This window comes from Amblyomma maculatum, chromosome 11 (assembly GCF_055883805.1).
Source record: "Amblyomma maculatum isolate TAMU_Amacu chromosome 11, ASM5588380v1, whole genome shotgun sequence".
NCBI classification, from domain to species: domain Eukaryota; kingdom Metazoa; phylum Arthropoda; class Arachnida; order Ixodida; family Ixodidae; genus Amblyomma; species Amblyomma maculatum.
Genome location: NC_139354.1, coordinates 84,733,261 through 84,750,748, shown reverse-complemented (window position 1 = coordinate 84,750,748; position 17,488 = coordinate 84,733,261). Strand labels below are relative to the sequence as shown.

At 45.1% G+C, this 17,488-nt stretch overlaps 1 protein-coding gene across 1 annotated transcript in view; it reads left to right on the top strand.

Annotated features, from left to right (window-relative positions):
• The window catches only part of LOC146174295 (THAP domain-containing protein 1-like), a 92,588-nt gene extending 75,436 nt beyond the window's left edge, over positions 1-17,152 (top strand). Inside the window, exon 2 of the transcript XR_014702291.1 lies at positions 11,989-17,152. The gene's annotated coding sequence lies outside the window, so the exon portion shown is untranslated. The remainder of the gene's footprint in view (positions 1-11,988) is intronic.
• The last annotated feature ends 336 nt before the right edge of the window (positions 17,153-17,488 follow it).

The window sequence follows — 17,488 nt, the reverse complement described above, 5'->3', positions numbered from 1 at the left end:
CGCACCCCATCATCAGACGTCGTTTTTCTCATAGGAGACTGGAATGCTAAGGTCGGGAGTGAAGAAATATCCGGAATTGTAGGCAAGTTCGGTCTTGGCGAGCCAAATGAAGCTGGGCAGAGGCTAGTAGAGTTTTGTCAAGAAAACAACCTGACCATAGCGAATACTCAGTTTCAACAGCACAAGAGGCGCCTGTACACATGGACTTCACCGGACGGTCTGTGCAGGAATCAGATCGATTATATTCTTTGCCGGCAGAGATGGAGAAGCGCTATACAAGCAGTAAAAACAAGGCCTGGGGCCGATTGTGGCACCGATCATCAGCTTCTTGTTCCCAAAATTAAGCTTCGATTGAGGAAAACGCAGAAAACTAGAAGGCCTTTCAGGTATAATCTGGATCAAATTCCATTAGAATATGCTGTGGAAGTGGGGAATCGATTTCAAGAATTAGATCTAGAAGACAGAGAGCCCGAAGAGATGTGGACTGATGTTCGTGATATGATACAAGAAGTTGCTACTAAGGTAGTTCCAAAGCAAAAGAAATGCAAGAAAGCAAACTGGTTATCTAAAGAGGCTTTGCAAATAGCTGAGGAAAGGAGGATGGCAAAAGTTATGGGGCAAAGAGAAAGATACAAGGTTCTCATTGCGGATTTTCAGAAAATAGCAAGGAGAGATAAGAATGCCTTCCTGAACATACAGTGCCAAGCAGTTGAGGACAATAGCCAATTAAGGAACACAAGAGCTCTGTATAAGACAATCAAAGATATCAAAGGAAGCTTCTGTGCTAAGCTGGGCGTGATAAAGGACAAACGAGGCAAGGACCTCACTGAAGCCTCAAAGATAAAGAAGAGGTGGCTGGAATACACAGAACTGTACAAGAAGGACCCGAATGTGCAAACCCAACATAAGATGGTTGTGATTACTGATCTCGAGCCGGGCATCCTGAAGAGTGAAGTTGAATGGGCCTTAGCCAGCCTTGCTAAGAACAAAGCTAGCGGAATTGATGGCATTACAGCTGAGCTGCTTCAAAACCTCAACCATGATGCTGTTAACATTCTGCATACATTATGTCAGAAGATTTGGACAACCCTGCAGTGGCCACAGGATTGGAGGAGGTCAGTTTACATCCCCATTCCAAAGAAAGGCAGTGCCAAAGATTGTTCCAACTACCTCACGATCGCGCTTATTTTGCATGCTAGCAAGATGATGTTGAAAATCCTCCAAGGTAGGCTGCAGCAGTATGTGGATCGGAAGCTTCCGGACGTGCAAGCTGGGTTTCGCAAGGGCAGAGGAACTAGAGACCAAATTGCCAACCTTCGCTGGATCATGGAAAAAGCAAGAGAGTTCCAGACACCCATCTACTTCTGCTTTATTGACTATGCGAAAGCGTTTGACTGCATAGATCACAGCAGATTGTGGCAAGCTCTCCAAGAGATGGGAGTTCCAATTCACCTCATCTGTCTCCTCAGGAACCTGTATGAAGGGCAAGAGGCCACAGTCAGAACTGGGCATGGTCTTACTGATTGGTTTCCGATCGAGAAAGGAGTGAGGCAAGGCTGCATACTGTCGCCCTGCCTATTTAACCTATATGCAGAGTGCATCATGAGGAAGGCTGGTCTGGACGAGTCTTCAGCTGGAGTGAAGATTGCTGGAAAACGTATCAACAACCTTAGATATGCGGATGATACCACTTTAATGGCAGAAAGTGAAGTGGAACTCAAGAGACTTCTGATGCGCGTACAAGAAGAGAGTAAGAAGTTTGGGCTTAAACTGAACATTAAAAAGACAAATATCATGGCGTCTTGCCCTATCCAGTCCTGGAGCATCAATGGACAAGAAGTGGAAGCTGTGACAGATTTTCTGTTCTTGGGCTCCAAGATTACCTCAGAAGGAGACTGCAGCCATGAAATTAGGAGACGCCTGCTTCTGGGAAAGAGAGCAATGGTTAGCCTTGACCGCCTAGTAAAGAGCAGAGACATTAGTCTGCCAACCAAGATCCGTATAACTCGTGCTATGGTCTTTCCAGTTGTGATGTATGGATGCGAGAGTTGGACCGTGAAAAAGGCTGACCGCCGAAGAATTGACGCGTTTGAATTGTGCTGGCGAAGACTCTTGAGAGTTCCTTGGACTGCCAGAAGATCAAATCAGTCGATATTGTCAACCATAAACCCTGACTGCTCATTGGAGGGTCAAATTCTAAAGTTAAAGCTGAGCTACTTTGGTCATTTGATGAGAAGAGAGGAGACGCTGGAGAAAGATTGGATGTTGGGAAAAGTTGAGGGTCGCCGGAGAAGGAGTAGGCAGCGAACGCGATGGTTAGATGGCATCCTCGAGGCACTGCAGATGAAGTTATGTGATGTTAGGAAGATAGTGAGAGACCGGAAAGCGTGGCGTGACATGGTCCATAGGGTCACGAAGAGTCGGACACGACTGAACGACTGAACTGAACTGATATGTATATATATATATATATTTATATATATTGATGTCTTAAAACATGCTCACAGATATCGCAATATGGGTTATATAAAGTGAAAAATGTAGGTTTGTCCACAAATATCGAAACTTGCAATTTCACAATATGTTATATGTTATACAATTAAAAAAAAATGTTCCTCACCCAGCCAAGTTTAATCCAGTTGTGTTGATCTATCTGCCTAGGATTTAAAAAAAATTCACTTAAATTAAAATATAGCCATCAGACTCCGATTACTATCCTTATCTAAAAACGTAATCTTCGTTTGCTCAAACTTTCCAGTTGCAGCCATAATGCGGCGTTGTTGTGGCAAGAAATGTAACTGCATTGCTTCTGCAATAATACAGCGGATTGGGTTGTGATACTTCAACCCAAATATTTACTAACACTCAGTAATTCAAACCAGAGGGTTCACTTGTAATCAATATGACATTCGCGCCTCTGGATTTCTTTAGATGTGGTATGGTTTTTATTCCTACATTTCGGCAGCAATTTGAATACTGTGTAACTAATATAACTTGAAAATGCGAATGAGTGATGACACCATCAATTTTTAACAATTCTTTGGTTTGTTGGCTTGGCACAGGCACTGCCGCACGCGCGCACACACACGCGCACACACACACACACACAAACAAACACACACACACACACACACACACACACACACACACACACACACACACACACACACACACACACACACACACACACACACACACATATATATATATATATATATATATATATATATATTGTAGGGGGTGTGTTTATTCAGTCCACGCAGAGGGATTCAGCTGCTCAGGATGAATTCGCAGTGGAGCGTCAGGTGTACTGACGAAGACAACGACCAACTTCTTCGTCCTCGAGAGCGCCAGCACGCGATGCATGTCGGTGGCAATAACGATGAAGATTACCACACTACAGTTTCCCCCCGGGCAGAGAAGGAGCCATCCTGGCGACTCATGGAGCCGAAAGGACAGATGGATCGTAGTATGGCTTGATTCGGTCCACATGAACTATTTCGCGTCCACGGCGACACAAGTCTGCAGAGGTCGTAATGGGCTCAACTACGTAGTTGACAGGAGATGTTTTATGAAGGACTCGGTATGGACCGTGATACCGAGCAAGAAGCTTCTTTGAAAGGCCGGCGGTTGGGGCAGGAACCCAGAGCCACACCAAGGAGTTGGGTGCATAAGAAGGAGCCTCGCCAGTGTCACGATGGTGTTTTTGTTGCCACTGGTTTTCCTTTGTAAGTGAGCGAGCTAGCTGGCGGCATTCTTCTGCGTACTGGGCGGCGTCCGAGAGTGGCGTTGATTCAGAAACATCAGGGTGGTAGGGCAAAAGCGCGTCCATTGTGCAGGTTGGCTCGCGCCCGTAAAGAAGAAAGAAGGGAGAGAATCCAGTGGTGGTCTGTATCGCAGTGTTATACGCGTAGGTTACGAAGGGAAGAACCTGGTCCCAGTTGGAATGAGCGTCGTTAACGTACATGGCCAGCATGTCACTCAGAGTACGGTTGAAACGTTCTGTCAGGCCATTCGTCTGAGGGTGGTAAGAAGTAGCGGTGCGATGAATGATGCGGCATTCTTTCAGTAGGGCCTCAAGAGCGTCGGACAAGGAAACGCGTCCGCGGTCACTGAGCAGCTCCTTCGGAGTCCCGTGGCGAAGTATCAAGTTGTGGAGAAGGAACAAAGCAACGTCTCTTGCTGAGGCAGAGGGTAACGGTGATGTTTCAGTGTAGCGAGTAAGATGGTCTACTGCCACGATAATCCACCGGTTTCCAGCGGCAGTAGTAGGAAGAGGGCCATAGAGATCTATGCCAACACGGTCAAACGGACGAGCAGGACAGGGTAACGGCTGCAACGAAACAGGGGACATCTGAGGAGTTTTTCGGCGTTGACAAGTTTCGCAAGCGCGCACGAAATGTCGTACAAGGCGGTACATTCCACGCCAGTAAAATCGCAGACGTAGGCGCGTGTAGGTTTTCAATACGCCACCGTGAGCACACTGTGGGTCTTCATGGTACGCAGCACAAATTTCGGCACGGAGATGACGCGGGATGACTAGAAGCCACTTCCGTCCATCAAGCAAATAATTGCGGCGATAGAGAAGACCGTCACAAATGGAGAAAAGGTGGGCTTGCCGGACGAGCACTTTGGATAAATGACCGGGAGTAGGACTTGAGAGAAAATCCAAAAGTGCCCTGATCCAGGGGTCATTCTGCTGTTCGGTAGCCATGTCGATAGTGGCAAGAGTAGACAAATCGTAAGCACAGACTTGGTCAGACGAGGTATCACTTGGCAATGGCGAGCGGGAAAGAGCATCCGCGTCCGTATGCTTCAGACCTGACCGATAAATTACATGAATGTCATACTCCTGGAGACAGAGAGCCCGGCAAGCAAGGCGACCACATGGGTCTTTCAGAGAGGCGAGCCAGCACAAAGCGTGGTGATCGATCACAACATAAAACGGTCGGCCATACACATAGGGACGAAATTTCCCGATGACCCAAATAATGGCCAAACATTCCCTTTCTGTGACTGAATAATTAGACTCTGCTTTCGTCAATGTTCGGCTGGCGTATACCACAACATACTCGCTGAAACCAGGCTTACGTTGGGTAAGGACGGCACCAAGCCCAATACCGCTGGCGTCAGTGTGGATCTCCATAGGTGCAGTCGGATCAAAATGGCGTAGAATGGGAGGCGAAACCAAGACGGCGTAAAGTGTTAAAGGCTTTGTCACAGGCTGGAGTCCAGGAGGAAAGGTCGGAGCTACCGGCAAGAAGCTGGGTCAGAGGAGCGATGATAGAGGCGAAGTTCAAGATGAAGCGTCGAAAGTAGGAGCAGAGGCCGATAAAGCTCCGGAGCTGCTTCAGGGAGGTTGGCTTCGGAAACTGCAACTGCGCGAATTTTGGTGGGATCAGGAAGAATGCCGTCCTTAGAGACTACATGGCCTAGAATTGTAAGTTTTCGAGCGGCGAAGGGGCACTTCTTCAAATTCAACTGAAGCCCAGCGTCGGCGAGACACGTGAGGACATGCTTTAGGCAGAGAAGGTGAGAAGAAAAGTCGGTGGAAAAAACTACGATGTCATCCAGATAACAAAGACAGGTCTGCCACTTGAGTCCACGAAGAACAGTGTCCATCAGGCGCTCGAAAGTAGCTGGGGCATTGCAAAGGCCAAAGGGCATAACGTTGAACTCGTATAAGCCGTCCGGTCTTATAAAGGCAGTTTTCGAGCGGTCATCATCAGCCATCGGTACCTGCCAGTAGCCACAGCGCAAATCCAATGAGGAGAAATACTCAGCTCCCTGTAAACAGTCCAAGGCGTTGTCGATTCGCTGCAGAGGATAGACATCTTTGTGCGCGATCTTGTTTAGTCTACGGTAATCGATGCAAAACCGGATGGAACCATCTTTCTTGGTGACCAAAACAACCGGAGAAGCTCATGGACTGTTAGATGGCTGTATGACGCCCCGGCGAAGCATGTCGTCCACGTTATCAGCAATGACTTGGCGCTCAGAGGCTGACACGCGATAAGGACGCTATCGTAAAGGTGCGTTTGTACCAGTGTCGATTGTGTGCGTAACGACAGACGTGCGACCCAGAGCAGTGTGAGGAAGGTCGAAGGTAGAAGTGAAGTTCTGTAGAAGAGCAGCGAGCTGATCGCGTTGTGCGGGTGGAAGATCTGCGTCAATAGCTTGTTGAAGAACATCGGGTGGTGTCGAAGCGGTCGCTATATCGCAAGAGCTTAGAACATTAACGTCCAATAAAGTAGGCGTGGCAGGAAGAGTATTTACAAGTGCGGGATCAAGTTCTTCAATACGACCGAGACACTCGCCGCGTAGCAGGACGGATGGGCATGAAAATGGATTCGATACATACATTGCACTAAGACCTTCTTCGAACTTGAGAACAGCAAATGGAAGCAGGAGGCACGGATGATGTGAAGCGGCATCGGACGGTGTGAAGAAGGCAGTCGAACTAATAACACTTTCACAGGAGAGTGGAACGAGGGCAGCAGAAAATGGAGGAATGTCTATGTCATTGGCGACGAGGAGTTTTGCAGGCCGGGTAGGGACGTCACACAAGACGGTATCACAAAGAGGTAAAAAGGAAACTCCGCGCGGGCGCAGTCAATAACGGCATGATGAGTGGAGAGGAAATCGTAGCCCAGGATGATGTCGTGTGAGCAGCGAGACAGTACAATAAACTCGATGGTGTATAAGACGTCTTGGATGAGAACACGAGCCGTGCACGCCGCTGAGAGATGAATGCGCTGTGATGAGGTGGTGCGAAGCGAAAAGTCGGAAAGCGCGGTGGTCACCTTACGAAGACGACGGCAAAGAGCTTCACTGATGACGGATACGGCAGCGCCCGTGTCGACAAGAGCGAGTATTGCGACGCCGTCGACAAACACTTGTATTACGTTAGTGGGGGAACACCGAGGACTTGAAGAGTTCGAACCAAGCACAGTTCTTGCCCCGGGAACTGCGACTGTTAGTTTCCCTCAACAGTGCCGGTAGAATGTCGAAGTGGGGACGGGGAACGGCGATGAGGGGAAGGTGATTGGCGAGTGGTATACGTTTGATTGCCGCGAGACACGAAGTCGGAACCGGGCGGAGTTCTCGGCGAGGGCTGGTCCGCATCGTAGGAGTAGTTCCAGAGGTCAGCTCGAGAAGGTGGAAGGCGTTGGCGGCAAAGGCGTGCGACATAGCCCGGCAGCCCGGAAAAGTAGCAAATTGGCCGGTTGTCGGCGGTTCGCCACGGGTTCGTAGGGCGTTGGCGTACCCTTGGAATAGGGACACGGAATGCAGACCCAGGCAAATGCGAAGGAAGGTTGGAAGGAGCGGCCTGGTAGGAAAGAGATGCTGATGGCATTAGCGACCTGGCCGCAACTTGGGCGTAAGTCAGTGGTGCCGTTACTTGCGCCGGCACGGGGCTGGGCGGCAGCACAGGGCTGGGCGGGAGCATGGAGCATGGAACATCAGCGATGTGATCTTGCACGGCACGCCGTATGGTAGGGGCCAAAGACGGAGCCATGTCAGGAACAAGGCGGCCAGTATCCTGTAACTGAGGGATCAGTGATAGCTGGCGGGCGACCTCTTCTCGAACGAACGCTTTGATTTGTTGAAGCAAAGGGCTGTCCTCTGATGGAGTAGAGCCGCCCAGCGCTAGTGCAGAGATGGCGTCGTCTCTACCACTGGACCGCCGGGTAGAAGCGCGCTTTTTACGAAGCTCGTCATAGCTCTGGAAAAGTTTGATCACGTCACTGACCGTGGCAGGACTTTTCACCCACAGCATCTGGCACGCGTCCTGAGAGATGCCCTTTAGGATGTTTTCGATCTTATCCGCTTCGGACATTAGGGGGTCGAGACGTTTGCAGAGGTCAACGATGTCTCCTATATAACTCGTGAACGACTCTTCAGCCTGCTGAGTGCGTTCGCGCAAGCGTTCTGCTCGGAGCTTGCGAACTGCAGGGCGGCCAAACACTTCCGAAAAATTCTTCTTAAATGCAGACCAAGATGGCAGGTCTGCCTCATGGTTGCGAAAGCAGAGGTTCGCCACATCAGTCAGATAAAAGATTACATTACGTAGTTTGGTAGTGTCATCCCATCTTTTGTAGCTACTGACACGCTCGTAAATCCACAACCAATCGTCGACGCCTTGATCGGCCGTGCCACTGAAGAGGCATTGGTCACGCTGCCGTAGAGCTCCAGAACAGAGGACCATGGTTGGGAGGGGTGGCGATGTCGAGGCGGTATCATCTGGCATGGTGGACGGGAACGTACCCAGGAGCACCTGCACCAATTGTAGGGGGTGTGTTTATTCAGTCCACGCAGAGGGATTCAGCTGCTCAGGATGAATTCGCAACGTAGCGTCAGGCGTACCGAATCGTGAAGACAACGACCAACTTCTTTGTCCTCGAGAGCGCCAGCACGCGATGCATGTCAGTGGCAATAACGATGAAGATTACCACACTAAAATATATATATTTAACCACCGGTAACCTGGATGTGAGGCTTCTAGCTGGTTATTATAGTAAGTCATATTCGTTTTTAGAATTTCCAAAACGTGATTACTTTGGGCCCCTTGGCTCTGTGGCAGAATGAGCTTTTGCTATATTTTGGGCAGGTTGAAAAAGGCATGTGCTTGCGGTGCACGCTCGACAACACTTATCGATTCTCATCTCTCGGTGGCCTAAATAGCTCGTCATTTTCTTTTCCACGCATTAGCTTAGAGCAAGCTTCGATAAGGAGCAGCTGTGAGCACGCAGCGTGGAGTAGCAGACCAGGGTCTGTGCCTCCGGCCGACCGGTCCACCTTTTCCTTTCAATAAGTGGCTTTCTCTCTCTCTTTCTTGTGGCTTACCATTAAACCATCTAAAATAATTTTCCGTAACAACTTCGAAAAAAAAAATGTTTTTTTGATTATATGTAACAGGCGTTTAAATTTTGAAGTGGAAAAGTTGTTCTCGCTAAAGAGCTTCAGAAATCAAATATCAATGTTTTTGAGCTAGAAAAGTTTGTATAGGTAATGTATATGCATAGCGGTTTTTATTACATAGCAAGTAACACTGAGTATTGAGCACGAACATTTTTGTTTTGATTTAGCTTGTTTTCGGCGGAAATGCACCGATATTCCTCCAAAAATGGTTTGCGACATTATATGCAACATCAGATTTTTTGACAACTCTCAACCATTTATTGATTCACTAAATGGTTTAAACGGTATTAAAACAACATACTTCAGAATATTTCAGAAAATTTATGACGAAAAATGGGGCACAAAGCACTCATTTCTGAAATCGACATTTTTTTTCCTGAAATGTGTTATATTGCATTTAGATTAGAGCATTTAGTGAAGTGTGATAGAAAATTGTGATGTTAGTCAAGAACGTTGAGACGACATTTAAAAATAATATTGTTTTGGTTTTTCGAGTTTAACGTCCCAAATCGACTCCGGTTATGACAGACACAGTAGTGGGGGCTCCGGAAATTTCGACCACCACGGATTCTTTAACTTGCATTCACCACGGCCGGTCTTGAGGGAGAGTGCGCTTGCGCACTCTCCCTCGAGACTAGCCGTGCATTGAAATCGCAAGGCACAAGAGCGCTAATCTTTTCGTCTCCATCGAAAAGCGGCCGCTGCGGCTGGGATTCGATCCCGCATCTTTGGGCAAAAGTAGCCGAGCGCCCTAACCGCTGCCTTACAACGGCAGAACCTAAAACTAGTATCAAATATGGCACATAGTCGGGTGACAAATGAGTTAAAACAATGCAAAATGTTCATGCTGAATATTCCTTGCTGTGCAATCATTCCACAACGCATATACTTTTGTATACGGTAAAACTTCACTTGAACGAAATTCAAGGGACCTTAGGAAAATGTTTGTTGAAGTGAAAGTTCACTGAACTGAAATAAGTGCGTGAAAGCGTATTTCTATTAGCACCAAGAAGCCATTTTGCGGTAAATATTCTACTCGTAATTCAGTAGCCTTTTTCACCACTTTTTAACTTAGGACTGCAGTGTTATTCCCTACTGAAAAACGAAAAGTTCTACGGAGCAATAACCTTACACAACCTCATCGAATCACATAGACCCTCATACGGGGCACATCATTATCATAAAATATCTTCCATAATTTATGTCAATGTACAAGAAACTATGAGATCTTACACAATTATATGCGACTTTTAAGTGATTTCTTACGTGATTTGATTGAGACTGTGTGAGAAAATGTGAGGTTATTGCCTCATACAATTTTTTCAGTAGGGTTGGCCTCAGTCACTGTTTGCAAGCTCCAACCTCGTCCGGCACCGCGGTCTGCTGGGCAGCAGAGGCATTCATTTCCTCCAAGCAGATCATCCTTCAGCCGATCACGAATAACCTGCATGCATACGTACGCCTTTCTTGGAGCTAAAAGGCTCTTGTAGGGCTGAAGTTGTGGCTAGGGGTGGTTATGACTGTGGATTCAATTAAGCATGCAAATCTAGCTGGTGAGTCCGCTGAATACAAGCTTGTTTAGATAGCCAGGTAAACGTAGAGGTAAATGACGGCCAGTTTTAGTCACGCGCTAATAAAATATGTTTCTCAACGTACAAATATTCAGGAAAAAGTGCACGTTGTTCTGGTGGAAATACTCAGTATGACGTGGGAGACACACGATGACGCTATAGAAAATGTTCGTAGAACTGAAATGAGCAACAATTGAATTTCGTTAAAATGATGGGCGTTTGCAGAGCGTTCAATGGAGCTTCGGCGGGGGAACTTAATAAACATCGTACAACTGAATACTCCGTTTAAGTGACGTTCGTTCAAATGGTATTTTACTGTATTGTGTATAAAATATTTTCCAGCGCAAAAGAAAGACATTTGATTGCTCCAATATATCGTAATTAGAACAGCTGTTCCACTTGACGAGAAATGTTTTCCCGAACTTATATCAGGTAATTAATTTATAGGGTTCACTAAAGAGCCATATAATTTATGGAGTGTATCGAAGGGTGTCGAGCGCAAACTTTGTTTTGCTTGGCATGGAATAACATATGCTTCGTCATGGAGCGCGCATTGAGCCAATCCTCCCAAGGTAATCGCGCTTCGAAAATTATAAAACGGATTATACATATGGCGTGTCAAAAAAACTAATTGCAACCAGGAGGTTCTTTTTACTCATTGAAAAGATAACTATTAAATTATATTAACATGCTTACTAATTAATGCGAACTGACAACGGGGGCCCGCAAAAACAGCTCTAACAACTCCGCAGAAGCAGTATCAATAATTTCAACACCTTATTGGCAAGCATTTTTGTTCACCTTCGCTAAAACATCCACTGTATGTGTAGTAAATGTTTTTTTTTTTTTTCACTCGCAAGCGAAAACTCTAGTGATTTCTGTCATGGCGATGCAGAAACCTGTTTTGAGCTGTCGCTGTGGCTCGAGCGGCCAGAGCGACGTAGTTCCAACGCGTTCAAAATTTTTCTCTCCGTCGCTGCCACTCGCAGCTGAGTTTGTTCAATCGCTTGCATGTGAACCCGCCTTAATATAAACAAAAAAATAGTTTCTCTGATGATGCTCAAAATAAGTTTTTTTCTGAAATGTGAGGAGCTGCCAGCATTGTTCGCTAATTCACAGATATCTTCTGCGCGCAATGAATGTACCTTTCCTACTTCATTCACAAACCTATAGAAACTAAATATGTCACTTCTAGATACCGGTGATTTTCATATTTTTCCCGCTTAATTCATAAATCGTCGATTATGCAAAACGCTCTACCCCGACGTTATTTCCTTCTTATTTCCTTTTTGCTGCGAACTGAAGAGGAAGTCCTTAGCAGAATACACAGTGGTCTAATTTTTTTATAAGTCCTTTAACAGTGATCTAACAATACAATAATGAAGTCGCATCGTTTCCTTATTGACAACAATTTCATCAGTTATACCAAATAAACAATTTTGTTTAATTCAGAGATATCATACCTAACGTATATTACTTCCTTTTTTTTTTTCAGAGCAAAGGATGCCTCATAAAATGGAAAGGCTACTCGAATCGGCACTACACTTTGGAGCCCGGAAAACACCTAAATGAGGCCTGCTTGCGTCAATTTAAGTTCCCCTACAAACCATCGCAACAGTGACGAGAAGCTGCTTCGCAAGAGCTCTATACGGAGTACAAAAGAAGCTAGCCAACAGTCGCCGGTCCAGTGGAACTGTGAAAGTGAACGTCGACCTGGACATCTTCCGATGGATTTTCAATGGAAAAGGAAAACAGCTTGAAAAAGGTTGGATTCTTTGCAATGAAGAAGACTTCAAGACTAAGTCTCCCATTCGCATGGTATTCCCGCGAGACCCAACTTGGAAGTGTTGTGGCTATTGAATTTCTTATTCGGGTCAAGGCCACCGTAACACGTCAGAAAGCTTCCAAACGCTTTCCATGTGGCTACCCAGTAGAAAGTCTCCACTTGTTTTTTGTGTCCACGGTGACAGCAAGCAGAACCTAACAGGTTCCGAATTTTTGTCGTGTCTTTGAAACACTTTCATTTCGCTGATTGCACTATTTTTTTTGCTTAAGCCACGTTGAAAAATGAGCTCGCAAGCTTTGTCTGTAGAGATCAGCACGACGAGCGTCGTCTTGAAACTGAAAAACAATAGCCTTAAAAATTTTCAATGACCGAATTACTTGGTAAGCCATTTTTTGACATTGTAAGTACCTATGCCCCATGTGGAATAACCATTCCAGAGAACATTAAGACTGCTGCAGAGGTAAAGTTTAAGAGTTTGGGCTATAAAGTGGACTGTCAGTATAGAAGCTGAAGGGCAGAGCGAAGAATCTTTTCTTAAAATGGGTCGCTCTCTACATATCGACATTGACAAAGAAAGTTATTTGGTAAAAGAACCACATAATGCAATCAAGGACATAATAATTCATGCCTTAGAAGAAGAAATAAAGAGAATAGAGTGCGCAACCCATGAATATCTTTCTGCGCTCCGTAACTCCATACATAGCTTTGAAAAGTGTCTTGAACTAGAAGAAAGCAACAGAAACTTGGCATCTCAAGTATAGAATTGTGACTTGCTTCAAAACTATGGCAGAAAAGTGGGAGAAGGTTTGCGAAGCACAGATAAGAGGAAGCTGCATGCAGCAGGCAGCGTGATCGTTCAAGCACTAGAAAGTATATTAGAAAGCTATGGATTGACAGTTTGCCAATTGGTTGTTGCGGATGTTGGAGGGCTACTACATAAATTCACGTTTTCTGACAGCGGCGGAATATCGGTGGCACGACGTGTCAAAAGAGAATACGTTCCAAACGATCAAGTTCACTACAAGTACCTTTTTTCAGACAAAGGAACTGTTCATGAAATCACCTGTCTTTTAGACAACAATTTTGTAGGTGGTTTGTTTTGGGAAAACATTTCTTCAGCTGTTCCAAACTTACCATCGGTCCGTATTATCAACTCATATAGGAAAAAGCTAGATGAAAACGCTCTTGTATTCAGAACGCCTGGAAAATTTGCTGGCGCTCAGGTATCATTCGAACACGAACTTGGGTATGCTATCACAGAGATCGCGATGAACAAAGGTTTGACAGGAGAACATCTTCGGTCGCAGTCATTCCTTGTCAAAGTAGAAGGAGATGGCTGCCTTGTCAGTAAGCAAATCAGCTGGACAACTTTGTCTTTTGTCCTTATTGACAGCAGTCGGAGGTTACAAAATCACAAACTGCACCGACTGCTAGCTGTAGTCAAGATTTCTGAAAACTACTTTCAGATAAGGGAAATGCTGAAGGATCTTATTTCTGAAGTAAACAGTGTTGTCGAAAGACTGTGTGAATGTGGATGGTCAGGATGTCCCAATTTCTGTTTGCTTGGGCTCAGATTTAAAATTTTTACTAGTGGTATTAGGCATGCAGTCGGTTTTTTCGAGGCACCCATGTCCTTTTTGCCGAGCCAATTTAAAAGAACAAAACCGAGTTGCTTTGAACCCGAATGCATACAATCAGCCGCCGCTTTTGCGCACTCTCAAAAACATGAGAGACGACTGTATCACCGAAGCGCACGACATGAAGGCAGTGTCATTATTTGCCATTGAACCTGTTTTGGTAGTACCAGACGTTTTGCACATGAAAATTAGAGTTGTCAACTGGCTTATTGATGGCTTGATGGCAGAAGCAGAGGACCACGACAACCACGCAAGTGTTATTCATACAAACAACAAAAATAAGCATGTTGAAGACATTGTGTGTGCTGTTAACAGCTGTGGAGTAAAGTTTGAAATATGGCAGGATTAAAGAAAAGGGAGAAACTTTACCTCTGTCCAAGGTAATGGTTGCGAGCGTTTATTGAAGCTCTTACTAGCCAAGCTCGAAGGGAAACTAATTCCGCAAACAGAAGGGAGGGTCATCTTTTTGTGGGAATTATTAAATAAAATTTTTGATCACTTGGAGCATAACGCAACTGGTGAAGCCATCGAAGAAAGAATCAACATGTTTTATGAAACTTCGTACAGCTTGGAGAACTTGGTCAGAAAGGAAATCGGGTTGACCGAGTGACACCATACATACATATCCTTGCACATCATGCCTTCAAAAAGCAGGAAGCATTTAAATGCCTGGGATGGTATTCCAGTGAGGGCATGGAGAAAAAAATGACATTCTCAAATGGCTGCACCATGGAAAATCTAATGAATGGAACGCAGCTGCCGACGCGCTAAAATTGGCAAAACGTCTAGAAAACAGCGGGAATGTAAGGACGAGTCGCACATACAGAAAAGTAGACCTTGAATACTGGAATGAAGGGCTGTTTGAAGAAAGCCGTACAAATAGGGCTCGAAGTGCTCCTGACTTGGAGCGTAACGATATCATGGACACTTCAATCGATGATATGGACGCTGCCGAACTGAGGACAGAACTAAAAGCTATTGGCATTTCAATGAAAGTAAAATCAAAATCTTTGAAAAACTGCGCGAAATGCTGCACAGAAAAAGACAAGAACTGTGTTCAGCAGTCGGCCTGATTTCCAGTTGATAAGGAAAAGTCGTCCTCATACGTACTATCATGCTCAGTACGAGCTTCACCGAGCGCGTGTCTAAGCGCTCTGTAAGGTTGTGCAATGGCGTACGGAGGGGTTCTAGCACGCATGCTGGAACAGTTACACCCTGTCTAGATAACCCAAAAACGTGGCGAAATCGGCGCCACTGTACAACCTTGCAGAGTGCTCGGACACGTGCTCGCGCGGTGTAGCTCATACTGAGCGCGATAGTACATGTACAGTCTTTATCAAAAATATACGGCCCAAGGGTTTCGCTTCTACGCCCTGTAACGCAGCGCCTGGAAGCCATATTGGAACATGAATGTAAGCAAGAGCAGAATGAGGACGAGCTTTGTCATCTATAAGATATTGAACGCCAGTGTTGTGATACGAGCCCCGTTACGGGGCTTAGAAGGAAAACCCCTGGGCCGTATACTTTTGACAAAGACTGTACGTGATAGTTCACAAGTTTGAAATATTTTATTTTCCTTGAATGTAGATTGTGGTGGGACAGTTTTCTCCCATCTTTGCTCCTACGTACTTGAAGTAGTTGTATTTGAAGGATGTGACACTTGTAAGTTTATACGACATAGTGAGACTGATTGCCATTGTCAGTGCTTTTCATGTTATGTGTGCTATAAATGTGTAATATCTGTTATATTTGGGGCATTTCCATGTCGATTTATACAGGTATACTATCTGTTACCGAGCTGATGTTGAAGTTGAAAGTTTGAGTTGAGTTGTGTGATGTTCGTGTATATATTGTATTCAATTGCATTCAATAGTGTTCGCATTGTTCTGTCTGGCATGATGCAGGACAGACGCATCCTTTCACCCATATACTTACCGGGATGCGTACGAGTTTACGTTGCGGGCAAAACCTATGCAGCAGATTGGTATCACGTTTGCGAAAGTTTTTGTGTACATCTGCTATGAAGCGCCTGTAATTGTTTTTTATGGAAAAGGCACACCTTCATTTTACTTATCCACCTTTGGCTAAACCATGTTGTTGGTTTATTAGTTTCAGTGCATATACTGCGTGCGAAATGATTTGCTCTTTATTTCAAACCCGTGCCGAGGCCTACAGAACCTAGAAAGTATCAAAACTTTAGTTGACTTTCAGTATATTAAAGTGGAGGGAATAGTGAAAGAAGCTTCGCTCAAAAAAGAGCATTCTATACAAAGGGACTTTGACACAGAAAGTTCATTGATACAAGACCAGTGTAATACATTCAAGCACACTGAATACAAGCCTTACGAAAATAATTCACAGAATCGATTGAGCGTCGCATGAGCGTCTTTCCACAACTCTATTCATAATTTTATGAAGGATCTTGAACTAGAGAAAGAGAATAAAAACTCGCTACCTCAGATAAAGAAGTGCCAAATGCTTCAACACTGCATGTGGCAAAAGGGGGAAGAATGCTCCAGACGCTCGGATAAGAGGAAGCAGTATGTAGCAAGCAGCCTGATCTCCTAAATATTACAAGAAATACTAGAAATGCGTAAAATGTGTAAAAAGAGATAATTGGCTTTGGTTTCGGCATGTGCATTGCATCTGTTTTATCTGTTTATTCTGTCATGCTTCTAGCCATGTATATATACAGGGTCATAAATATTTGGGGGCTGGGATTTAAAAAATCCTATGCAAAATCTACTACCCCATTTCAGCTGAAATAACGTTCACAGAGTAGCAAAATATCGTCTACGTTATCTGATAAGTGATTCAACAATGGTACTTGCCTAGATTATCCGAAATCGAGGAAAAACTGCTCACGGCGGCGTGCACAATTTTCGCAGAAGAGAGTCGAAAAGCTATTTTAACATGATACGTCATCTGTCGAGCAGTGAGACAAGCTCCATCCCAGCCGTTGGCGCGCTTGCCTCGCTGCCCGACAAATGACGCATCATGCCAAAATAGCTTTTCGACTCTCTTCTGCGAAAATTGTGCACGCCGCTGAGAGCAGTTTTTTCTCTATTTCGGAAAATCTAGGCAAGTACCGATGTTGAATAACTTATCGGATAACGTAGACAATATTTTGCTACTTTGTAAACGTTATTTCATCTCGAATGGGGCAGTAGATTTTGCATAGGAATTTTTTTAATCCCAGCCCCCAAATATTAAAGACCCTGTACTTACCAACTTCTAGAAATCTAGAATCTAGAAATCTAGACCCTGTACTTACCAACTTCTAGAATCAGTTGTCAGTCAGCGCTGTGTTTGTGTCCTTCTGATCTTCGTCCTCATCCTTCGCGCTGTTATTCCAAAATAGAAAGGTATGGTTGATGCCGGAATTTTTGTATTATTATTCGTACTGCTCTGCAAGAAATAACAAAGGGTCGTGGACACTTTAGCAATTTCGGCATTACGGTGCCATGTCCACATTTGTGGGTGCGAAACTGAAAGTCCACTGAAGCACTTTTTCTATGTCTAAGACAATGAAATCTGGCATGCCACATCTACATTCCCTTATTGACACATTC